Here is a 26,851-nt window from a genome sequence, read left to right as displayed (position 1 = left end):
CCCAAACAAAACTGTGCAAGAACACAACTCCTAAGTGCCCCACTACTTTCAACCACCAAAAAATTCTGTTAAAAAGCACAGGGATAGCGCAAACATGCCTATCTTAATTCTCTCATTCACCTCTCATTTTAAACCCAGCCAGAATTAGCACACTGCCAGTATCCAAAGGTGCAGACCTTGTTGCTCCAAACCTCCTAAAGTTGAATTGCTCTGGGAAAAGGACAGGAACCATAAAAAGCCTTAGCTGGGAGGCAGCTTTTATACTCATGTTCAGGCCTCTAGTAAGTTGTCCCACCAAATGTAATGAGACCTCCTGCTTAGTTGGGGTTCTTATTTCCATAGCTTGTGCCTGCAGCACTCTTGTATTTTATAAGCCATATTAACTCACCTCTTGCACCAGGACGCTGGGGCAGTGGCACACTGTCTAATAATGGAACATATTTGTTAATACTAATAGACATTTGTAAAACTACCACATGCCTTTAGCCTTCAAGTCAAAGCACAGGATGCTTGCTAGGGTTGTGAAATGTATGATGTAAAACTTGGGATGTTTTGCTTACAACATATCTCATTTATTTTTACTGTCATCACCCTCCCTGGTATATAATACCTGCTGCATGCAGAGTGAAATATTGCAGATGTTTTCAAAATAATTCTGGGCTGGTGGAGAAACCAAAAGGTCTCTTGTGCACAAGGTCTGGTTATTTTCAATTCAAAACAACTAGGCAACAAAGTTTCTGTGTGCTGGTATTTTAAAAGGCCCGGATTCCTCTGCGCTGACTCATACTTGCACTGCCCACCCAAAAACTTACCTCTGAGAACTTGACTCCAGCCATTTTAATACCCTCAGGATTCAAGAATGAAGAGTAAAAAGATAAAACTAGTTTCAACTATTCATTAGTTTTTGGTACTTCAGATAATTTGTGCAATGGCTTCGGGGGTTTAATTGAATCACTTTTCCCACCTTGTCTTAATTTTAATTATGCAGCAATCATTTTTACCAACCTGTGCAAAGGAGCCATATGAAAATGTGACATATGACAATATACATTTACCTAAGCTCTAGGACTACTCTGACCTACAGGCAATTAGCTACTGCCTCCAGCACTCAAACGACCAATTAAAGAGTTAACAAAATGCCCTCCAAATCACCTACATGTTCAGGTTTTTGGACTGCCATGAACATTATACTTCAACTGATATAATTTTTGACTGACTGATTTACTAAGTCTGCATCGGCTAAAATTCTAGAGCCATGCCTGTAAAACCGAAGAATCAGATTTTATGAGGTGCTTTCATTGTCATTAAAGACGATCCCACCTTAGCCCTTTCCCTAACAAGACAATCTTGCAGCAGTCATTACAAGATGTGATCCCAGCTTGTCATCAGGGAAAAAATGGCTTGCTAGGTCAATGAGGACTGCACTAAGTTCATCTCAAGGATGTAAGACATCCATCTGAATGGCTAGTAGCCAAGAACAAAAAAATTAAAGAGCCCCAAAGATTGCTTTTTTCCAAGACATGGTTCTCAAAGTTTTACAGGTAGCCAGTTTCAGAAATCCAGAGAGATTAAATCTGTAGTCACAAATGGACACCTTTACATCTGTTCATGATTTACAGTGTACTAGTGAGCATTTCACTGCAGACAACAGATCATTAACAACCAGAAGTGCACAACAGAAGTGACCCCAAGACAGATAATTTCAAAGATAAATGTATTCAAATGTGTTCTTGCATGGGAATGAGAGAGAGATTCTGGACGCTGCTAATTATACCAACAGAGGGAGAAGTGAAGGGTGGTAATCTGTTCAGGAAATCCCGAGTTCCAGTCCTGCCTCCAACAGTAACTCAAGTTGTGGTTTTATAATCTCCCTTCCTCCCTTTCCTTAGCTGGCAAAGGGGGATAACAATATCCCCTGACATATATTATACATGGTACCACGAGGACTGACATTCTTAAAGTGCTTTGAAAATGAGTGAATTGTCTGGGTGACCCACCAGAGTCTTACATATTGGGTATTCTACCATAATTCAGAAAAGTTCTGCTTTTTATGAGCAATGTGGTTTCATGATGGTATCTCACAGGTGGAGGCTGATTTGCAAAATCACCATCGTTTTCATGCTAGAAAAGTGTGACTCTACTATGAAAAGTGCTGATCTATAAGATTGGTACAGACCTAAGACTTGCATGCAGGTTCTCAGCTAAGATGATGCTGTTTCTCTGAAGCTGATTGACATCGTCTGTCCTATGGTCTTAATGCTTGGAAGAAACTTTTCTGGGTTTGAACAGAAAGAGAAGAGTATTACTGGTTTTCCTTCTCTGGCCACAAAGACCCAAATTCTGCCCAGATTTACACAGGTGAAGTCCTACTGGCTTTGCAGGGCCCAGCAGATGCTGGGCTTCTGAATCTTAAAGCACACCGAAAAGCTAGCCCAATCTTCCAGATGCCATCAGAAACTGAAGATAGAGCTAAACAATCCAGAATGGAATTTCTTTTCCACCCTCTGCACTTTCATTACTAAGACAAGGCCCATAGGGCATGTTGGCCAAACAGCTTCACTACACAAACATGCGGTAAGGTGAAGTGAATGGCATCACAGAGATAAATGAATCAGACAGTCCAGTGACTTAAGGCTACTTGTCTTCTTGCCTACCATGTGGGAAACCAATGTCTGGCAGTAGCAACCTTAGCTCTCCTGTTTTCCAAGTCAGTGGCTGCAGGGAGCATCATGGAGGTGACACTCTTGGCCTTCATGGGGTTGGGAAAATCAATATTGACAACGTGAAGGACACTTAATGATGGAGTCAAAAAAATGGTGTTTTATCAGTGGAGGAGACAAGAGGGAAAATAGGTAGTTATAAATGGCCAGGTAGGAAAAAGGAAAAAACCAAAACATACAAACAAAAAAACCCACAAAACCCCCAATGCTTTATTTTGCTGGCTGTATTTGCTGTACAGCCCAGTGAAAGAGAGTGAAAAAAGCAACTGTTTGACACCCAGAGCTTCTTTGCTTTGAAAAATATGGAGACAAACTTAACGATGAAGAGTTGGGATTCCATAGGGTTATTTATGTATGGCATACATGCAAATGCATATGATTATGTAGAAGTGTGTCTGTGTGTAATGTAGCATTAACACCAATTCTTACAGCCTTATGAAATGATATATTAAAAAGAAAGAGAGAAAGAAAGGAAAAGCAAGCTACATTTTTTTCCCCTCTTTTACAAATATGATGCAGTTTACAGAAGCATGGTCCTTTTTTAGGAAGAATTCTAAATGCATCATTCAAATATTGTTTGAGCTGAATGCATGATATACATATCATGAATACATATAATCACAGCACAGTCTTTTGTGGAAGTTCTGAAAATAGCATTGGAAAAAGCTGACCGTGAGTTTCCATCTAAGGATTTGCATTTAACATGTGTGAACCGACTCCATTCATCTCATCCTCAATGGGAACTATCCTCCTGCTCCAAACGGCCAAGCTGAAAAGTTTGGCCTGAATGACAGGAATCATTTATGTGGGTCTGATGTCAAGGACAGCATCTACAGCCACCAGATGAAAATGTGGGAATGAATTGGGGAACCCCGTTCAGCTGAAAAATCCCTATAGGTTATGTACCATAACAGCTATTGCATGGCAAACTGCAGTCAAAAGATAAGAAGCCTTGTGGCAAGTTAAGTTTTAAGTTATCTGCTGATTTTCCTAACCTTTTTCCACCAGTTCACCTTTGGCAGGGAAGGTTAAAATTGCTGTGAAGGCTCAAACTTCCTCCTCTCCAGCTCCAGTCTTGCAAGATGTAGCCTAGTTTCTCCCACCTCTCCCATTGCAGAGTGCTGGGGGAGGGGGTGAAGGAGGGAAAGGTATAAAACACAGAAAAAAGGGCAATTAGGCGGTGAGCTTCAAAATCTCTGCAACCACTCTCCGCTCAGCTGGGTGTGCAGGGCTGCTGGGAAGCATTGCACTGTAGTGCACTGAAGGTGTCCTGAGGTCAGAGGGGACATCACTGCCCTCTGCAAAACCTGTGGGAACAGGTGAAACTGGAGGATGCGGGAAGGGTGGCAGGGAGGGCTGAGCACTCTAAGTAGCATGTTTCCTAGGAAACCTTCGACAGCAAATATCACATTAGTCCTGCCTTGTGGCCCAGCTCATGTGATGTCAAGAACAATTTCTCACAACTCAGCTCAGAAGGTTAGCAAGACTTGGTGAAACGTTCCGTGATTCTGGCCTGACTTTCCAGCTGGGAATGAAACAAGAAACTGAGGGTGTTTGCATTGTTTCAGAGTTTCGTGACAAATTCCTAACGAAACCTTTTATTTTTTTTATTTTTTTTAAAAAACATTATGGTGGATTTCCCTCATAGCCTCACAGGTTTGCAGAGACTGACCAAGTTGCTATGTTTACTCTTAAGACACTCCATTTAACAAAAGAGATATTCCAGAAGTGAAAATATAAACAAAAAATGGAAAACCAAGCAATCTCACAGAAAGTCTTAGAACAGTTGCATCACCATTTAGCTCATGCACTGATTAAAAAAGCTCCACCATAGACTTCTGGCATCACAAAACTTCGTTTACAACTATCCTTTCTAATTTCTGTCAGCTGCAGCCTGAAAATATCTGTAGCCTAGCAGATTTAACAAAAAAAGACGTAAGCTCTGGCAGCACAACTCAGATAGGAGATGCAATTCAGCTTCCAAGAGGGCTCCTACCAGCTCCTTGGGCTAGGGCTCAAACGCCTTGGGCTGGGTCTGAGCGCAAGGATGCAGTGTTTTGTTTCTCAATGCTGCACAGCATTCTGAGGTTGAGTATTTGGGGGGGCTATGTGGTACCACAGACCCACCCAAAACGTACCTGTTGTGCACAGTTTACATTTTTTTCCCTAAATTCTTGCAAAGTGGCCCCACTGGAAGGTGACCTCACTGTATTGCAGAGGAGAAGTTCCACTCTGCTGCCATTTCTGCTGGCTTCACGTTTGTGACTTCACTAGAGTTTGACTTCTAATTCTTTAAGAGAGAAGAGGCTAAAACTGAAAAAACTTCCTCTGGTGACACACTTCATCTCATACTTAGAGAAATATAAAGACTTTTTTAATAGAAAGTAATATATTTAAACAAATTAAAAATAGCCCCACTAATTTCTTTTTAATCATAAGCTAACTTCGGTGTGTGACCTCTTTATTTCCTTTTGCTGTTTCTCATCTTCAGTGATTTGAGCCCTCACATCTAGAGGTTTTTTCCCTTTCTTTCTTTTTTTTTTTTTTTTTTCCCTTCCCAAGGAAATGGGAGATGAATACAAAAAGAACAAGGCTGCTTGAGATACCTGAGAAACACCAGTGTAGAAATAGGTCCATTGCTTCCTTTCATCCCATTTTAGATACAGGAGGCCTGATGGATCAGCTTTTCCTTCAGGAAAGCCAGGATTAAAGAGGTCAGGTCAGCAGTGTGAGAATGCCTTTAAGAACAGTGTGGGAACACAAGACTTCCTTATTAGCACGTTAATGTACTGAACCTGAAGCTCATTTAAACAAGATGGAGACAGTTGACTTCTTCCCCCCTCAGCCCAAGTCTGCTGTGTCCTTAGAGCTGTTTGATCCGCCAAGTGACAAATCTCCAAAGCCATGTGTTACTGGAAATCTCATAAAACAGAACAAGTACAACATTAGGATTTACTGACCACTGTAAAGATTTCTCTTCAGATTCAAAAGCAGAGGTTTTACAGGGGGAAAGCACAACAGTAAAGGCTCCAGCTGAGATTACAGAAGGTGAAGATATACTGGACTGTTTAGCAGAAATGCGAGTCCCCTTGACCCACAAGCATCTTTGCAGGCAAACAGCCGTTACTCACGGACATGGTGCCCAGCCTGCGCTGCCAGGCCCTCCGCCCCTTGTTCCCACAGCCCTGACTGACACCGTCCAGCCCCTGACAAACCCTGGGTCCCGTCCCCAGTTTGCCTGCGCTCTCCTCTCAGCCCCGATGTCGTTGCCTGTGCCTAACGTTTCTACCATCTCCTCAAGCCGGAAGCAGCTTTGTGGAGAGCTCAATGCTGTGAGGAGGGCACAGCCAGCTCCAGCCGGTTCCGGCCGGTTCCGGCAGCCCCACCCCAGGGCACAGCACAGCCCAGCCCCTCAGGGGAAGTGGGTTGAGGAACGGGCCTTTCCTAAATACTACTACTACTACTACTACTACTACTACTAATAATAATAATAATAATAGTAATAATAATAATTAAAAAAGGCTTTTCTAATCACATGAAAGACATTTCTCTAGCTGTAAAATCAGGTACTCTAATCTTTCCCGGTTGACAAAAACATGCAGCTTTTTTCTGAATACTCTTTTCAAGCTTAGGCTACCTGCCCTCACACACATTTACCGTACATATGTCGTATCTCTGAGACATGTAAGCATTATATAGTCTTGACTACAGGGATGAAAGGGCTGAGCACACCCACCTGACGCGCCAGTGTCTCTGGAGCAGTCAAAGGGAGAAAGGCTCTTCTTACATCTAAGGTGTCAGGTGGGGTTGTTTTCTTCATACAGGCATCCTCTTTTTTTTTTTTTTTTTTTGAGTTAATTATATCCCAGAGCACTAAACAGATCTTGTAACACAGTGATTGCTTCTCATACATTAAGGACCTGAACAAACGAAGATTTAAACTCTGGTAATGCATGAAAAGCCATATCGCATTTACCTGAGACACTTGGATAAACATGCCCTCTTTCTTCTCAACTCCCTACAATAAAAAATAATACCTCATCCATGGGAGCTGCTGGCAAAACCTCTAGGGTCCCTACCAGCATGTTTCCACCTGCTGAAGGACTGGGATGGAAATCCAAAGAGCCGGATTAATACCAATGCAGACCTAAATAATATCTCAGTTTCTTATAGAAAAATGATTTGGAAAGAAATATCTGTTCTTATCGTGAGGAAAGATCTATAACTCACTCTTAGCCTTTCATCACTAGGAGGAAATACACTGCTACTTACGCCAATCCATTATCTGTTCTTGTTTTCCTCCGTATGTGTATTTATCTCTCTGGCTCACTCTTTATCAATGCAGCCACCCGTAATCACCCAAGCACAAAGTTCATGTGGGGCCCAAGCCAGCCCTCCTGTTCTGGTGGGAGTCCCTGCTCTTCTCTGACCAGCAAGAATAAGAAGCGTACAGCTTGTTTTCATACTCTACATTTCTCCCTGGCCACAGCTGAAATCTCATCCTCACACGGTGTCATTTTGTCATGATGGAACACTGCATGGTTAAAATCCATATGGCATGGGTCTCAGCACTGTAAATCTCAACAGGAGGGCCTGGAGCTGAGCTTTCCACCAAGCCCATACACGTCCCAGCCTGGGGTTTTAGCTCTGGCATATTTTGAATTCCAGCTTGTTAAAGTTACCAGCTTATACACCCATCTCCCATCCAGCTCCCAGAGAGGATCTAGGGCTGCTTCCAGCCCTTGCCTCAATCATTTCCAATCTAATATCGGGATTAAGATTCACAGGTACATTTCTCGCTTCCCAATCCACAAAGGCAGTAACCCTAACACTATGCATTTCTTCTGCAGCGGACTGCACTTCTTTCCCAGAAGTGCCAAGATCACTCTTGTATACATACATGCGCCCAGTGAAACCCGAATCGCTAGGATTTTGCCGTAAGATCAAATTGCAGCATTGATAGTCATTCATTCACTCATTCATTCATGGAAAAAGATACATAGACTTTATCCTGCCCAAGTACAAAAGCTATTTTTTTCCAAGGCGTATTGCATGCCGCAGCCAGCAACTGGCTGCCCCATTTGGGACATGTGTCCTTTGTAGAAGATTCCCCTATTACATCAGCTCAGACATCAGCTTGCAAGAAAGCTTCCAAGTGGGAAAGCGTATGATTTTTACTTTGGCACTGCGATACTACCACTAATAAAAAGAGTAAGCATTTTCTGCTATAGTCTGGAAAGAGTTTGCCAAAAGTCAGGGTTTCGTATAAAAATAGCTGCATGTCCACATCGGTTAGTTTCTCTCAGAAACTTTAAAAAAAAAAATTTTTTTTTTGATAGCTTTACCCTGCACTGCCCAGCCCCATTAAGCCACAGTAAACTACATTCTTATGGTTGTCATAACATTTCGCTCTGTGTTGCTTGTGACGCAAATAATCTATTAAGATATATAAGGTGCAAAATGCTGCCTTTATGTCTCTGAGTTCCTGCAATCTGCTCTAACAACCCAGTGCAATTACTGTCAGAGTGGTGCAGGAGTGACTCCCTGCCACTGCCGCAGCCGACCAGAGGGTCTGGGCCAGTGACTCCAGGCAGGCTTGGCCACAGCCATCGGGGCTGCAGAGACCAGCCTTCCTCCCGCTGCACTCCCCCTCCTCCTCCCCCATCCCAGCCTGTCATCAATCTTACTAAAATGACAGCAGACAGATGTTAGCCTTTGCAAAGATCAAATGAAATCTATGGCTTTAGGGCTGTTCACCAAGGAGCGGAGTAGTCTACACCAGACACGGGCACCAGCATTCACCTCCTCTGCATCAACCCGCCTCGAATCAGTTTGGCAGCCATCACAGTCATCTCTCCACAGGCAACCCGAGTCCTGAAATAGATTTTGACAAACTTTAATGTTTTAGCCTCTCCACAGAATTGAGGGGCTTTTTTATAGCAAGATTGGTCATTCGAAACTTTTTTGGGTGCAAGTTTTGAGTGCGTTTGGGGCGATGTTGGGAGGGTGCTTGTGTTTGCAGCTACATTGACAAGTAGCTCAGGAGTGCATAGGAGTGGGGGTTCATTTGGGTTTAGTACACTTGGCCCTTACATGTTCAGTAACCTGAATTCTGCTAGGAAGGGGGAGGAAAAAAAAAAAACCAAAACCAAAAAGATTACTCCATGGCATAAATATGCTGTATGTGCCCTTGTCTCATGCAATTTCTTTACATCGATGTGCAGGAATATTTATCCCCAGTAGAAATGTTTAACTAATCTGGTAAATGTCAAGCCATATGGTGTACATTGTAAGGATTTCATCAGGCCTTTTTAACTCTTTGTGAAAGTCTCTCCATCTCTTTCTCTGTGCTTCCCCCATCCTTTTTTTTTTGGGGGGGGGGGTTCCCCACTTCGTTGCTGCCCCACCAGAGCCTATGAGGAAGGAGATAGTGTGCAGAGTGTTATTAACATTAGTTAGATCAAGGATGTGATGTTCACGGTTTATAATAACAAGCAATATTAACCAGAAGTGCAACTCGCGAGGCGCCTTTACGCTGGGTGAAGAGACACGCTGAACGTAATTTTTATCAACAGCGATCTGCAGAAGAAGATCACTAATACTTTTTTTTAAAACAAAGTGTCCACCCCAACAATGCACAAGATTCCCAGGGGCTACCTCATCTCTTATCGCTTCCTTTGAATAATCAAGTCTTTACAACAAATAAACTGCAGTTCTCCAGCACTTTCAAGTAAAGGAAATGTTTCTGTATTGTAACTATCTAGTGTATCTCCCAGAAAGATAGAGTGCAATTTACAATAAGCAATATCAAAAAAGAATAAACTGTTATGTTCGTGCCAATCCTTATTCATGGTTTTATAACAAGACATATCTGTTTTCTTCCTATAAATCTTGACTCTATTTTTAGAGTTTGCAAATAATGACTCCAGTCTTTGGCTGCCTGCCACTTCTGTGAAAAACCAGAATAGCCACAGTGGAAGACTATAAAATAAAATTAAAAAAAAAGAGGGGAGGGTGGGGTGGGGAGGAGGAAGAGAGGGATCTTGTTGAACTCTGTGTATTCCCTACCAGGACAGATGCATTCAAGACAGTGGTAAGTGATGCAAATGCACAGAATGTGTCAGAGAAAGCAGGAGCAGGCTGGAAATTTGGCTGAACTTCCACACCTATTTCAGAATCCTTTTACCTAAAACAATTGCAATGGCCCGCACCTACATGGGCCCTTGGCTGCATTACCAGTGGGGGTTTGCACCCAGCAAGCCATGAGCAAGCCTGGACTTCTCTGCTGGGCACTGCTGCTGCCTTTTCATCTTAGGGGCCACTGAACCTCCTTTTAGCATCTCTTGATGGAGACAGCCTCTGAGGCCAAAGGATTATAGAGCATTTCTCGCTATAGTACAGCCTAGGAATAAAAGAAAAAAAAAACAACATGAGAAACTACCACCTTCAGCGATAGCCTCCGGACATTTTAGACCAGTGGAAGGCTAGGGAGGGGGAGCTGCAGGTCAAGGAAAGGATAAGATCTGGGTGGCTGGGAATGGGGAGGGAGAAAGAGGAATGCAGTGAAGGAGGTAGAGAAGGAAAAGCAGGGAAATGACAGCATTCAGATAAATTTAGCTCTGAATCCAAACTTCAGGGGGAGGGGAGGTGTTTCCTGCCCCAAACCTCTGAACTTTCTGAGATTCTCCCGTATCGCGAGCGATTTACCTGTGAAGAGAACTGAAAAGGGGGAAAAAAGGGAGAAAATTGAAATAAACAATTCTCTGCTGTTTAAACAATCTTTCCATCCTACTCCCCAGGGTCAAAGGTTCAGACACAAAGAAAGAAAAAGAAAGGAAAATCACTTTTAAAAGAAGCTCTTTACACAAATGCATTAGCCCCAGTTTTTGTCAATGTAACAACAGTATATCAACTGTTAACACAAAGTGCCTTCCCCACATACCTGCCAGTTCCCTAACTCCAAAATATTTATTGGTACATTATACTTAACATTTCATCATTATTAAGGACATTGGCGAGTAATAGTACAACAGACACCACTGTAGTTATCTGAGCTTTGTTATGTGCAAGCATTTTGGAAAAAAAAAGAGAGAGGCAAGGCTAAGTTGTAAACACACCAAAAAAAAGAGCAAGAAGACAAATGTTAATAATTAATCAGAAGCACTAGTCCAAGACTTTTACCGTGAAAGCTATGAGATGAATGTATCTATTAGCCATGTGTATATATATATATTTTTTTTTAAATTTCTCACACTAATGTGTTTCTAATAACAGCATTATCTGGCTGTATAGACAGCTTATGCCTGAGCAGCCTCTCAGTATTCAGGAAGTTGTTGACAAAGATTTCTGCAATAGCCTGTGTGATTTTGTGTTATTTCCTTTAATTGAACCAATAAGACCTGCACTCCTGCACTCCTGACCTTTGCTCAGAAGGCTAATTTGAGATTAGGGTAGTCTGAAAGTAAGAAATAGGGAGTGTATTTTTAAAGCACAGAAACATTTCTATAGTAATAGAAGATTAAGATCAATTTCAGTACTAGGATCCTTTCAGCCCCAAACCACTCTGCTCTTAAAGGGATCTTTGGAAGGACTTTGGTGAGACAATACAGTATTTTAATTTTAGAAAAGTTAAATTCACTTAGCTTTGTCTTTGTGCTGAGTGTTTTAGGGTTTGTAATAAAGATTATAACCATGACTTTGAGTCTTTGGTGTCTTTACAGTCACCCAGTAGGACATTCGGAAGTCCCTTAGGAAAACCTAGGATGTCATGCCAGATAAATGATTCTTTGTGGTTCTTATATTATTCTGGTCTAGTACTGAAGGTTGCAATACTTAAGCCAGGGAATGAATGAGACAGGCTCCCCAGTGGGAGAAGGAGACCCCAAGTGATTTGGGAGAAGATAGGGGAACAAATGTTTTGATTACAGCTGTGAACATTATGCCAATATAGTCAAGAGATCCTGCTGCATGACTCTGTGCCAAAATACAGAAGAATGACTAAGGCCCAAATGAAAAATGGGACCAAACTGCAGGGGGAGCGTATGTGTTTTTAACGTGTGGATTTATGCCATGTGTTCTCAGGCACAGTGATAAACAAATAGAGAAGCCGCCTGAGGGGCGGGCCACGACCCAGGATCCAGCGTCTACTCCTGCTTCTGCTCTTGCCTTTATAGGTCTGTGGCTGCAGGAGTGCCTGGGTGTGCTGTGCCTTCAGCCTTACCAGGCTACATGTGAGCCAGCCTTGATTTAAAAGAAAACCTTTTAAAAGAAACCCTTTCCCCATGCACTCCGTAAGGGTCCAGCTTACATTTTCTCACGCAGGGGCTGGAGGTGCAGAGATGCGCTTTTCACTGGGAACAAGAGGCAGGAACGAGCTGCTGTGCTGAATCTTGTACCCCCTACCAAGTAGAGAGGGGACAGGATGAAAAGGAGCTGGAGACCAGTTAAGTTAACTGCACTGCCCTTCTGCAGCGCTGTATACAGAAAACTCACATTCAGAGCTATAATAATATGTTTCCCTCAGCTGCAATGTTCGAATAAGGCTGATCGTGCTGTCTTATACAAGGACATTCATGAAGTCAGGAGGAATACTTCAAGCAGCACGGCTGCAGGTAAGAGACCCAACAGTCGCTGCTGTAACGTGGATTTAAAGGCTGTTCCCTCTATTTACACATGTAGATATTGTAATGCTGCTATGCAAACAGTTCTCTGTGGACTTTTGCTTGTGGATTTTATTATAACATGTTTCTGACTATGAATGGCACCTTTCCTCTGCAGTATCTGCTGTTGTGCCCTTTGTGCTTTACCTTCTGACTCTCTTCTGGGTTTGTTACTTTTCTGGCTGGCAGGATTTAAGAAGTAGGAAATGAACTTTCCCTTCTCTTCTCTAAGTGATGCTCATGGCATGTGAGCTGCAGTTGCGTTGTATTCCCTGAACTTTGCAGCCACTGGAAACACGAACAGTATGTCAACTTGTTCCTGCCTTTGCAAGAGAATTCAAGGTCAAGCTGACCAGTGAACTCTCCTATTCAAACAGAGTAAGTCAATGCTCATCTACAGCACCAAAACTGCCTCTAGGAAAGATGTTAACCCTGTGCTGGGCCTCCAGACAGCGCAAGCCATGTCATGGCTTTTAAAGTAGCTTTCTGCTGCTGTCAATAAGAGCTGGACATACTGCATATGTCTACCGGGCCTAAACAAGTGTCCCTTCTTTGGATGTGCACCGTGCATGGGAGGCCCTCAAGGGGTTAATACATGCCATTCCTGAGTTCAGTGAAGGGACAGGGAGAGCCGAACAGCGGGAATTTCAGGATGTTAATAGCCTCTTCTCTTCTGATTGGCCCACAACGAATGCAGGGTACAGTAAATTGTCCTTGTCAGCTTAGCTCACATGATGATATGCTTTATTTCTAGACATGCCTTGAATCTGTCCCTTGAATTTATGTTCAGAAAATAAACACTTCCAGACGGCAATAAAGCATTCAGTTGTAGCTGGCTGTTGCACAGTCTCAAGCCAACCGAAGCCATTTGCTTTAGAGTTTCTAGAGCTTGCAAAGCTTTGGCTCTGTGCTTGTACTTCCTTCAGTTCCTGCTCATGTTAGCAAGTCACACCCCTTGGGCTTGAGGGGATATCCCAACTTACTTAGGAAAGGTCCGGAGAGTTTCACTTGGTTTCCATGTGGCCACCATCCTGAAAGATGACATCAGGCCACCTCGTACACACAGACCAACCCTCCCATCTTTTATAGCAGGCAACACTAAGAGAAAAGAAAAGAAAAGGAAAGAAAAGAAATAATTTAATGGCAGCAAGTTGCAAAATAAAGATATCAATGATTCAGGATATGAATTTCCTACCATAGAAAAAGTAAATTAAACAGCTGTTACATTTTCACCTGATGTGGCTAAGGAAACAATTGGTGGCTGGCTGATTTACTGATTAGGAAGGTTGTATGCAATAATTTCCAGGTGTTACTGATAAACGCCCAAATAGAGCTGCAGTGTTTGTTTGCAACCAGTAATTTTATGCCTATCCTTTCTCTCCTCAGTTCCCCTCAATAACACCAGTTTATAACTGCATAGTTACAGTATAGGGGAGTTTGGCAAAAATCAATGGTAAATGCGCATAGGAGACAACAAAAGAGCAATACAAATAGAAAAAGTCTCATTACAGCTTTAGTTTATTAGAGGTTTGTAGATATTAAAATGCTTTCTCCAACCCAAAGGCACTAGAAGAAGAAATATTGAGTTATATCCACCATATTTAGGGTTGGGCAGCCAGCACCCAAACATTGTATCTGGAACATGCCTGAAGAGCCCTGTGCATAGGTGGTTTTCATTTTTCTCCCATTTGACGTAACACAAAATTTCTGCTTAAGTCCATTTCCACTCAAAAAAGCACCCACACAGGAACCCACATGGGGCCAGAAGTGGCTCATCTGTCATCTGGGCATGTCTAATAGAGAAATCATTAAATAAGAAGTCTGGAGAACAGCAGGGGTACTGTTCTGTTCTGGATTATAAACTTACTAGGAGATAAGGATGCAAAAATAGGAATACTCCAGGTATCAGGTGGCCCTGGAGTAAATTCCCATGGATTGCTTGTTGGTGAGAACAGCTGCCTGCTACAGTGTCAAACTGGCCAAAAAAGGGGGTGACTGCAGAGGTGGAGGATGTCCCACCCCACAAGTGGGGAACAGGGTGGGGGGGAGATAGCCAATGGACCTAACATGGGGGACTGGCACAGAGGCTGGTGGCAGGAGACATTCACTGGGCCAGTTTCTAGGCAAGACACACACTAGAAAGCATCTGAACAGGAGAGGTAAATTCCTGCTGAACCATTTCTTTCCTTTTCCCCCCAGCACCAGGCCAGATGCCTCTCGTGCAGCAGGGATGCGGAAAATGTTCCCGTGGCTGGTTCAGCAAGGGCGTTCAAAAGCTTTTACAATGTCATAGGAAGCCAAAGGGCAATTATGCTTAACACCGCCCCCCCCCCCCCCCCCTTCCTTTTCTCTGGCTATCTTGCTTTCTTCTGTTTCTCATTCACTCTCATTCCCATCCTTCCTTCCCTCTTCTCTTCCCTTGATCCCATTCAGGGACTCCAAAGGACTAATTCAGCACAGCACTAGCAGAGATAAGTTAAAACAATGAGCAGATTTGCAATTAGGGAGAGTTTTAAGGATTGGGAATTGTGCATGTTTTACAGTCAGCTCTTGTCCACGATGGGGACTTTATCTTCGGTAGATACAGCTCCTTCCTTAGCTGCCACAGCCCCACCTTCGTGCATCAAGTGAAATTCCACATTTGCACTAAAGTGCTGCCGTATTTCAAACATATCCCATTGAAAATAAAAAGTTTAAAATGTAAGCTGTACTTTAGCCAGGGCTGATTATCAATGGTGTACATGCCTTTAAAATCCTTTGTTAATGAGGTATCCTTATTACCATAATCAAACACGCTTAGAAACTTGTCACAGATAAGCAAAATTCTTTACATTCTTTGCTCTACACTTTCTTTTGGCATCTCTTCCCCATCCCCCTCGGTGACTGCTTAGCTTCTGAAGGTTAGGGACTGGTAGTGCTGGAAATTAAAGTCCTCTGTTTACCCACACAAGCTAAGAAACAGTCAAAGCTTCCTTACTCTGCTGCATACATGACCTGAACAGTGACCTGAAAAGACCACCCTCCTGAGAGAGGAGAGGTCACCGAGCCTCCATGCAGGATCTGCTCAGGGCATCCTCTGCAGAGAGCGAGCGAGGGAGAGATTGCAAATCATCCAAACTGTGCCAAATTATGTGTGAAGGTTTTGTAATGCAGACTACTGTCCACCAGGGATTAAATTAAGAACATCAAACCCAACACAGAAAGAATTTCATTTTATAGTTAAATTCGACTTAGAGTGTTTTAGTTAATGCATTTTATCAACCCCCACTTCCCAAAATATCTCGCCACCAGAAAATACTTAAATAAACTGGGCAATTTGTGCAGAGGGCCATACAAATTTAGCATGAAAGACTCTTGCTTTTAATTTGTTCATACAGAACATGGACTCAGGCAGCCACTCAGGCAGCCATTCCTGTTCGCTCCAGAAACCACTTCTTCCCCCTGTGTTTACAGACTACCTGTCTAAATAGCACAAAAACTTGATTTAAATGTGAGTGGTCTGACATGAATCAAGTGATTGATAATTAGAGCAAAGTTAGAAATACACTCAGCTCAGACAGGGGAGTTTGCACATCACTGCACGTCAGCATCCAATGCTTCTTATCCTGAGACTGGACCATTTCATGTGAAATTACAAGCCACAACAGCATTTTTCATAAATCTGAGTTCTTGTGTACATAAATATACATCCTATTACTTGGGGTTTTTTTAACCTATGAAAAAAGGTTCTGCTTTATTGTAGCCTTTAACACAGAGATTTTCTTAATTTTAGATTTGAGAATGTTTCCAAGAAATTACTTTAAAAAAAAGAGACAGCCTGCAAGGGTAGGGAAAAAAGACTAAAATCTGTCATGGAAGGGTATGAGAACTGCACATTTTTAAGTACATGCTGTTTGTCTGGTACTCTTTGATGGCTATGATAATATATCAACCACATTCTTGGGGCTCGGTTAACCCTTATGCAACTGGGAAGGATACTTAGCTGCACTGTAGGAAGCATACTTAGTCAGAAACAGTATTTATTGCCTTTTTTAAAGTGTGGCAATGGAGGCCAAGGTTGTAAGACCTTGTCCTCATGTTGCCTGGTTGGCTTTCAGACCTGAAGCTCCCTAAGTCCTTTTGCTTTGGTGATGTTACCAAGAGCTTTTCAACTGCCTTTGGAGCTGGTGTGGAAGGAAAGGGAGAGTTTCTTCCCTTAGGCAATGTGCACCACAATTAAGACCACAAGAGATTTGTGGATTCCCAACAGCCCATTTCCAACAACAGCTGTTTCTGAAACCATCCTTTTCCAACCTGAGACCAGCAGGTGAATACTGAATATATATTCATGTTACTTGTGAGAGTGATGTACTACCAATACCTTAGAGCTGGGAAGCTGAGGCATAAGATTGAATTATCATTAGCTTATGGTCACATTAAGAACCTGCAGTAAGTCGAGTCAAGTCCTGAGGACCACTCCAGCTCCTTTACTGCAAAATGATACTGACTTCTCTGCAGTTCCTTCCTCTGAGGGGAAAAAAAACCCAAAACAAAACCCACAAGAATAAAATAAAACAAAATCTTGGGCTGGTAGATAGAAGGACAGTGCAAAGTAAAAAGCTGAGAATATATAAAAATTTGATTACCAAACTTACCAGAATGCTTGTAATTGGAGCCTAAATGTGTAAACAGAATATATTAAGAGAATAGAATATTGCCCATGTATATGTAAATATATATATACTTTATATTAAACAATAACATTCCAATTCTCCAACTAGTAGGATTTAGTTAAACTTATTCACCAAATATGCGTGCTCATTAGCACTCTCACTTTGGTGGCTGAATATCAATAAATGTGTGAAGAACAGCCACTGAAAATGTACGTGTTACTTTAGAAAGTGAAACAACAACTTCTACAACATGATATTATGTCATTAAAACTCTTGATATTTGTATCATCCTCTGTATTGAACTATTATGACTGCTCATGACCTTGTAAGGCTGTAAAATCCTATGATTTCAGATGGCAGGGGACCCAATCCTGTTCTGGAGCTCTGATCCAAAGCATGGTTTGAGATAGACTTTTGCCTGAACAGCCAAAATGCTTATGAAAGGCTACATGGATTGGGCCTTATAATCCAACAAAATACTTGGCTGCAATACTGCCTATTAAAAAGTCAGTGTTTGCCAGGAGTTACCATACAATTATATGGATGACTGTAGTATCTCCAAAATTATAGGGATGACTAGTATCTCCGACAAGACAGTGTGGGAACTGCAGGTTAATGGTATCTCTTAATGGTGATGGCTGTAATGTAGGTTAATGGGATCATCTTTTCTTTTCCCTGGGAGAATTCATGAATTCTTCCATTCACTGACATTATTTTTAGTAGCAAATGAAGGATTTGATTCAGACACGGAGATGTTTTCACAAGGAGGTTGTTTTTAGTGACAATCCCATTCAACTAACTGAAACCAAAACTGGTACCATTTCTCTGAGGAGTGGTGAGGAATGCTCACCGTACACAGATACCAGTTTGCCCCAGCAAGTTTGGCGCTGCCCATGTTTCGGAGAGTCCATCTCTTGGACTCATGCCGCAGTGTGCCGCAGCTGCACTCCTGGTGGCAACCACTCTGACACAGCCCACTGAGCTGAGCCAAAATTCTTTATGCACTGAAATCCACCGTGTGGGACATCCGGGGTTTCGTAAAGTACTTTTTGGTTTACAGTTGAAGTTTATTATTGATCTGAAGGCAGATCTTCCCAGCCACATCCCTGTTGCTGCTTACTCCTGCGCTGCCCACTCCGTCCTGCCCTTTGAGTCTTGCTGGCAAGGATGCTGGAGGGCACGGGCTGTTTGTCTGTACGAAAACCAAACTTTGCTGAGTTATCAGAACAAGGCATGCCTGGCTGTCAGCTTATCAGTCAGAGGAGAGAAAAAAAAAAAAAAGAAAAAAGGGCGGAAAAGCACACGGCTCTCCTTTCATTTCTTATGCATGCTGCCAAGGCCCTAGCTGGGCAGCTGAAAGGGGAGGGGGACTGACAGTTTTGCAGTGGTGAAGCGTAGCCCCCAGCGCTGCTTTCCAGGCAGTTTTGCTGGGCCCTGGTGAGCGGTCCAGCTGGCATCCCACACCGAGGCAGAAACAACCCTTCAAAGGGGATCCCGTCTGCCCTTTCCTCCTTTCTCCTCCTCCTCTTGCTCGCTCTTTCTTCTTCTCCCTGCCATAACCCTCAGCCTGGCCAGGGTGCCATGGGTCCAGCGCCAAGGACCGTGGCTGGTGGTCTGTCCCTCTGGCAGCCCCGGTGGCAAGCGAGGCTTTGGCTGTGTGTTAATTGCCCGTCGGCTGCCCGCCAGTCCCGTCTCCCATTTACTGATTGCCGACATGACCTGCGTGAGCGAGCGAGTGCACCGGGTCAGGGCTTGCAGGGGCCAAGTTCAAGGGCACAGGCTGGTACAGACGTATAAACAAGGGAATGGTATGTAAGCAATAAAGACATAAAGGTTAGGATCAGGGCTAGCAGTACAATAAACAGCTGTGATAACCCGGTTTGTTTATAGATAAAGAATTTACTGTAAAATCCGCAATGTGCAGGATACATTTGTTAACGCTTTAAGGGACATATATTTTTAGATCCTCTTTTATTTTTTGTTCTGTGTATGACCAAATGTCTCCAAACATCCTTTTTTTTTCTACTTTCTTTTAAATCAAGCCCAGGAAAAGCACGTTTATCACATTAGCTAGAAATCTTTCCCTTCAAAAATCCCTCCAAACAAGCCAACACTGTTCCACAGGAGTTTAAAACTGCTGCTACAACAAATTCAGAGGCAGATAGCCTGGTCCTTAATACTTACAGCTTCCTATTAAAACACCCATGTTTCAAGCAAGGAACATCCCTTTACATCCCATTTTTCCTAATTTAGTTTTAATAAAAGAAAGTAGAGTAAGTACAATTTCATTAGGGCTCTTGTAAATTTTGCACAGTGTATGTTTTGCCAACTTTACTTTTAAAATATATTTCAGAGTGTAGCCAAGTGTTTTGCGAAATTACCACAGTGCTTCTTAACTGTCCTGTGAGGCTCCCATCAGAAGTACAATATATTGTACTGTAACTATTGATCCAAATGGCTACATTTCTAAAGCAGAAAATGATTGTGTAGTGAAAGCAGTGCAGAGGTGCAGTAAAATGCCCTCAAGTATATAAAGACATAAAGATTAAAGTCACCCTGCAGATTCCCTTTAACTCCTCCAAATCCACTGTGTGATGTGTTCTTTTAGGATAAATCAAAAACTTTGTACAAATTAACATGACAGGTGCCAGTGTTCATAAATAAGATTGCTCCTCACCATCAGGAGGCTCCAGGAAAGTTTGCTTTGCTTTAAATACATGCAAAAGCTGTTAATTAAATTCCCAGATGTCAAAAGAACATCTGAATATCTAGAAGGCAAAATAACACCCCAAAATTTGTCAGCCAGAACACGTATTCAGGATAAGAAATTGAGACTTCAGTGCACAGGATGCCCTAGAGTGTTAATACCAACAATTTTCAGTTCTGTGGTAAGTCTTCAATAAAGTTTAGATGATCTTAAAAAGAAAATACATAGGTGGAGTCTGTCATAGACTTTTTCTCCTCCATAGCACCAAAGTGCCTTTTCTACAGTTCAGAATACACTTCTTAACAGCATAGTTGTTGTTAGTAGCATGTATGTTACATATGACTTGTAAAAAGCATTTGACTGCAGGGCAAAGATATTTGCCCTTGCATTGCTTTCATGTTCATTCTTGGGATACTTTTTGGTACCAGCCATCTTCAGCACCTTTAACCTTCCCCTAATGACACCAAAAAGTGGGATACTTGTTGGAGGTGTCAGACAGGGCTCCTAACACACTTGAACAGCACAGTCAAGCTCTGACCATGAGCAGGGCTCTTCAGCTCCTCTTTAACCTAATTAATAAATAACCATATATATCTACCAATATATATACCAATAAACTATATAATTTAATGCCTGCTCTGAGCCAGATTCTTCTTTGGCCTGATTCTGCTTCTACTGTACTCAGTGGATAAACACTCAAGATGAAATATGTCCCCCAGTCAAGCTGATGGTCAAATTCTCCGGGATTATAAGGGAACTGGGAGATCCCAAACAGATTAATCTTTGAAGAAGGAAACCTTTCAGTCCCTGGCTCCTGGCTGCTCCCGTACACAAATAAGGTAGTTTGTGTCTGTGTGTACTTCAGGAGCTCTGTCACTGAAATAATCAGTTGATCAAAACATCCTTATAAGTCAAATTCTGCCCCTCTCTAGCTCTGGTCAAAAGACAGATGGATGAAAAGGCATTGCTAATGCAAACCCCTATCACGCCTGGGGCCTTTCCCCTGTGCAATTATCCCGCCTGGATTATTCCTCCAGGACTGTGACTGATTTACACACTACAGGAGTGTATCTCATCTGGGAAACGAGCACAGCTTTTTAATTATTCTCTGCACCGCAGTATCACCCGCAGGGTTTTGGTCAGAGCTGCTGTGCTTGGTGCTGCACATTGCAAGAGGACAGGACAGTGCCCACCCAAATTGCTTCCCGTCTACCTCACAAGTTGGGCAGAGACAGGCAACACAAAGCAACAGTAAAATGGCTGCAGTTCAAATAATAAGCAGTTGTCGTAGCACCCTACCTGCCTCACCACCTTCAAGAGCTTGAAGGAGTCTCTGCCCAAAAGGAGCTCGAAGGAGGAGGCTTAGTGTGGGTGTTGAGGGGAACTGCACAGTCAAAGCCTGATGGTGATGGCCAAAATTATTTTCTGAAAGCATAAATAGAAGGACGACATTTTAGGAAGTGCTCTGACAAGGCTTTTATGTGGAGCATGCTAAGAAGGAGGCAGCGGACAGAGGCAGTGAACGGAGGCAACAGGAGGCAGCACGGAGGCTGCAGCAGATTCAGTCACCCCGGACCCAGACCTGGGCCGGGGAAGGGGACACCCCACTGCCTGCTGGGATGGAAGCTAATGGAGTAATGCGAAAGCACAGTAGGGGCCATCTGCCTCCAAACACCCTTACACACCAAAACAAAACCATCTACTACTTGGTGCTGCAAGCGGCAGTAACAAGGAATTGCTTTGCAACAGGCTTGGTCCCTCCAACTGCACTTTTGTTACCATCAAGGGAAAAACAACAACAAAAAAACCCTGCAAGGTTAACCATAATTCATTTCCAAAGACCCCAGTCACTACTGATGCATGTGATCTGCAGAGAAAACTGTTTGAAGTGGGGTAGCATGCCTGTGTCCTTCCCACATGGGCCACCCGTGCCCCAGCATCTCCAGACTGAGTGGGGACAAGCACAGAGGACGCTGACAGGTTGGACAAGACACCTCCAGGTCTGAGCTCCAGCAGCTGCTTTCATCCTGCGCATCTATCTGAGAAAGGCACTGCTGGAGGGGAGGCTTACTGGCCACAGGAGGCATCATTAGAGCCGTGAGCTGGCCTTCAAACTACTGGGTTTGCACTTAGAAGAAATGAAGAACTGTGAGAAGGAAGAAAAAAAAAGAATACATACCCAGTTCTGGTCTGTTCAGACAGGTAATGTATGGAGGGGTCACACAAGTGTTGGGGGGTTGCACTGCACTTCCTTTTTGAAATTGGCGGTCCCAGCTATTACGTGACAATTATCTGCAAATTCAGATTTACGAGATTCCTCGCCCAGCCAATAAAACCAGGAGGGAAATATAGAGATGTCCATAAATGACATATTCTCATGCTTTGTGCAACCCATCCCTGTAAAGCGTTTTTGAGCAGCTAAGCAATTTACATCTAATAGCAAAGTGTTTTTTAATCAGTCAGATCAATTTGTGAAGAATTGGTACATTAGGTATAGTCATATAGCAGAGATCCTTATAGCAAAGGTTTAGAAGTAATTGCTCCCTGACCCACTGAACACTGTATTACTATAGAAGTTTGTATTCTATTAAGAGTTAATAAGTGACCAAAATCTAGACTAATACACTGTCAGGGTTCATTATCATTACAGGTTCTTGCTATTTTTTCCAGAGCCTTTTGCTCTGCCCTTCTTGCTACATATGGAAAACCTATATCAAGATGGTTGTCATGGCAATGAAAAGATTTGCATGTGTCTTATCTATCTATTTAAATACCTTCTTATGGTTTATAACTACCATAATACATCCTTCCAGCCCTGCTCATTGCTAATTTAGAGCTAGCCCAGTGTGTCTGAGGTCAGCGATACCATCGAAAGCATGTTGTCTAGACAACTCTGAAGCTACAGTCTGTGGGATAATTGTTTTATGCAAATAAAAAAGTACAACGGTGACATGCTTATCCATGACTTGTGCAATCCGCTTGTGCCAGGGCTAGACCTAGTCCGTGATCACATGCCCAGCAAGAGCATTTTCTGCCGCATCCACCAGCCACGGACTCATTGGTTTGATGGTCTTTTTTGATGCCGGTTTCTTTTGGTCAGGCCTGAAGCTGGTTTGAGATGAGGCTGATACTCTAAGAGACACTGCAAAAATCTGCTCTGTGTGCATGCTTCTGTGTGTGTGCATGCTTCTGTGTGTGTGCATGCACGTGCCAATATGAGCGTGTGCAATTTTAGAGAATTGAGGAAAACCTGCCAAAACCACTCCCCTCATCTACGTTACTCATTTTTGGAAGGGTGAATGAAAGCTCCCTTTGCACCCAGCATCATGGCATGAGCACATAAGCATGTTGGGTTTGGTACCAAGGGTCTTTTGGGAGGGTATTAAACTTTAAAAACAACTTGGCAAAGGTTTCAAAGGGTTGGACTAAAATCCAAACTTTCTACCTACAACAAAACTAAGTTCTTCCTTTCTCCATGTCTTTGTACCTCAGATATTTCCATCAAAATACACTGGACTGAGAGCGCTCTTTGAGAAGATCTCGTGGAAGACAAGGAAATATTTTGCACACAGAGCAGAAACCACTCTTCATCAACAGAGAGAGTAATACCTGCATTACTCTGCTTCCCTCTTTCTTTTATCTTTTTCTCCTTTAGGAGTTCATGCTTTGCTGCTACATTCAAATGGCTGCAAAGGTAAATATGGCTATTACTGCATAAATCCATAATGCACACAAGGCAGCGTGCAGTTTGAAAACACAAAGAGAGGTAACAACAACCACCATGAAAGGCTATCTCTGAAATCCAAAAACCCAGACTCTTCATTCTTCTTCGATCTCCCTAACTCAGGGGGCTTTTCAGGATGTCCACAGATTAAAACTACTTTTTCAAGTGCTTCAAGATCCACTAAGGATTTATTTTCTGGCAAATTGTACGCTGTTGCTACCAGAGATTAATAATAATATTGGAAATATTTAATAGTTTGGTAATTGTCTGATTTGTTACTAGTATTTGAATCGCCTGACCACACTTACAGATTAGAAATGTATTTTTCCTCAAGATAATTTATATTTGTATTCACAGTCTGAGGAAATGCCACCTATTCCTGCAGCAGTAAATCAGAAACCATTTACCCTGCCAATACGGTTAGACAATGTTTACGTGCAGGACTACATTCATTGTTTGACTAATCCGTAAGGGGTAGATTTTCTATTGCATTTCAATAGCTCATCTACTTCAGACTGTTGTGAACTTTCTAAAGATGTGTTTTCACTTATAATAACAGATCTTGGAGTGTAGTAATCTGGAATTGAAGTTTCAGTGACAGATTTATTCAACTAGCATTTTGCATGAGGCATTACCACAAACATTATCTTATATGTGTGAGTGCATGTGTGAGTGAGTGTATAAATATACATATATACGCACCTGACAAACGCTTAGAAAGATAATTTCTGCAATTTAGTAAACTAAGGATTTCAAGTGAAGCATCAGTTTCCGGGTGTTTTTCATAATGGATTTCACAGCAGATGACCTGACAGCTAATCTCGTGATCTGAATTGCGCTCTGCCGCACATATCCAAACAAACTGCCGCCAGACCCTCAAAGGATCACCCTGCTTTCACATGCCACGGCTGCAAGTCTGCGCCGCAAATGTCCAGAGGTCCAGACTGACCTTCTCACCCCCCGTCTGGGAAACATTCCTCCTCCCAGCAGCTCATTCTTGCCGACAAACAGAGCAGGACCAGTGGGCACTCACTGAAAAGGGACAAGAGAGGGGCCATGAATGGAGCGTGTCTGGTACAACAATGCCAGACAATGCCTGTGAATGGGGTTGCAAACCGTGCTCCTGTTAGAGGGGCTGCCAGCAGCTTCCCTGCCCTCTCTCCCCCTCCCTTTAAAGGTCTCTGCTCCCCTTTCAAAAATGTATTAGACCCCAAAGCCATTCCAAATAGGTGGGCAAAGTCAATAGGTGCTGTGTTTCAGAAGGGGAGGGCACTTGCTAGCAGTGCCTATGACTATATAATTTCTCCAGTGTGCCTCCTTCCCTGTGCCACCTGCTCTGTGTGCCATTAAAAATGGTGGCAAGGACAAAAGCAAAGCAAAAATTTGAGTGCAGGCGCTGCTCCTGCATTTGGGTGAGGGCAAAAGCACCAGCATCACTCTGGGACAGGATGCTGGCCTCCATTTTTGGCCTTTTTTGAAGAGCAAGACAAGCGCACCACTAATGAGGTGTGGGGTTCAGACCTGGCTTTATTTCTGGTTTAAGTTGTGGGTTTTGGAGGAAAACTAAGAAAAAAAGAAACCATGTACCTACACCATGATGTGCTTCTACCATCTAATTCATGGCAAAGGCAATGACTTACTTAACAGTGAAGATAAGATAAATGCAGAACACGTTTACAGGATACGGCTAAGCTCTCATCTCATTTATGCTCAACCAAGTCCAGGGTAACTCTTCCGAAAACAGCGAAGATCAGTATCCAGCCCAGAGTGCTAAAGAAGTTTGGAAAGTATTTGGGCATAAATATTGCCATTTTTGCCCTATCTGAGAACATATAAAGTTTCATTGGAAATACTGAATTAAAATTAAATAGAAAATATATTTCTAATACTTATTACTAATACTAATCTTGAGGAATCATTATGTCTGCAAGACAAGCCTTTGGTACTGCACTTATCCTCTAGTCCACAGTGGTGCAAAAATGAAACAAAATGAAGGAATTATGGAGCCACGCAGCAAGTACAGTATGAAACCCTCCTCCCAAGAGGCTCTGTGAGCTTCGGCAAGGCCATTCTGGGTACTGAATCAAAAGCAAGGGAGCTACGGGTAGGTAACCCACAATATACTCCTTAGTAATTTGGGATTTCTCATCTTGGGAACCCACCAGTAACTTTATTTCTACATCTGCAAATGCCCTTTGGGAAGGGAGTGACTGGGTCAAGGCAGGATGATAGGGATGGCTGAGACTAGGGTCTTACTAATACGCAAAAAATCCTTCAAAGACTGGGAGCTTTCAGGATCAAAGACACCCTGGCTGACTGATTTGTCCATCTATGCTTCTCTGTCTGCAGAACTCTCTGTGGGTCTATCTGCAAAATAAAACTTCCTGCCCATATTTTAGATCGTTTCCTGAAAGCATATTTTGGATGTGACTGTCCAGACTGACCTTGCCAGACCTCTATCAGCAGCTAATTTAAGCCAGCTAAAAAACCTGTAGGTGGTCACAGCGGCAGGGGTAGCATGGGGATACCAGCACCATCTGCAAGAGCAAGAGTAACTGCAAGAGCAAGTTTGTTCCTACTTGGGCCAAGCCGTAGAAGGGATCTGCTAGATCATCTCCTGGTGTCAATGGGGCCCCCAGAGCCAGCACAAAAGCCACAGTTTGCTGGGAAAGGAGCCTGACTGCTTAGAGAAAAAATAAAAATGAAACATAAAATAAATAAAATAAAAAAGCACCTTGGACTGCAAAGCCCAGCACTGGCCCCAGCTGCTTCATGCAAGGCAAACAGACAGGAAAACCCAAGGCAACCGGCCATGGGGTGAGTCCCCGCCACAGGGGGTCCCGGCGGGGCTGGTCCCATGACAGCCCCCTCATTGGGCACCGTCCCCCATTGCCGAGGATGAGGCATGCAGCCGGGGAGCTGCCGTGTCCGGCTGAGCCCTTCTGCTGGAGTGTCCCCTGGGATGTTGGGCAGCTGGGGGTGAGATAAAGCAGACTCCAGGCTGTTTTATCTTATGCAGGGGGCTGGCCCCAGGAGCAGGAAAGCGTAAAGGTGGTTTAAAAAACGCAGCTTTTTTTTGTTGTTTGGTTGGGAGTTTTTTCCCTCTCCGAACATCTGGGCCTCTCCTGGCGTGTGTGCTGTGGGCAGAGCAGACCCTCTGGCCCTGAACCTGCAATGCCCAGAGGAAAGCCAACGCTTACACGTCTCTGAGCAGATAAAAACACCGGGGGGGGGGGGGGGGGGGGGAAGTTAAAACAATAAAGAGAAATTTTTATTTAAAATGCATGCCCCTATCTGTTTAGAACAAATATGATTTTGTATGGAGGCATTTTAAACACCCAACGGGACCTAGATTTGCAGTTAAATTCTGTGAGATTTGGGTACATTGG

General features: G+C 43.1%; 1 long non-coding RNA gene across 2 annotated transcripts; it reads left to right on the top strand.

Moving 5' to 3' along the window:
• Positions 1 to 11,893: 11,893 nt before the first annotated feature.
• Positions 11,894 to 24,223, top strand: LOC115345068. Of its 2 annotated transcripts, XR_005933085.1 has the most exons (4): positions 11,894 to 11,950; positions 12,042 to 12,162; positions 12,244 to 12,331; positions 23,231 to 24,223. It is a non-coding gene; the product is annotated as an uncharacterized LOC115345068 (long non-coding RNA). The 2 variants fall into 2 exon arrangements; XR_005933084.1 differs by having other exon boundaries at positions 12,042 to 12,331.
• The last annotated feature ends 2,628 nt before the right edge of the window (positions 24,224 to 26,851 follow it).

Source organism: Aquila chrysaetos, chromosome 8 (assembly GCF_900496995.4).
Source record: "Aquila chrysaetos chrysaetos chromosome 8, bAquChr1.4, whole genome shotgun sequence".
Lineage (NCBI taxonomy): Eukaryota > Metazoa > Chordata > Aves > Accipitriformes > Accipitridae > Aquila > Aquila chrysaetos.
Note: the sequence above shows the minus strand (reverse complement) of the source record. Positions and strands in the feature narration are given on the sequence as shown.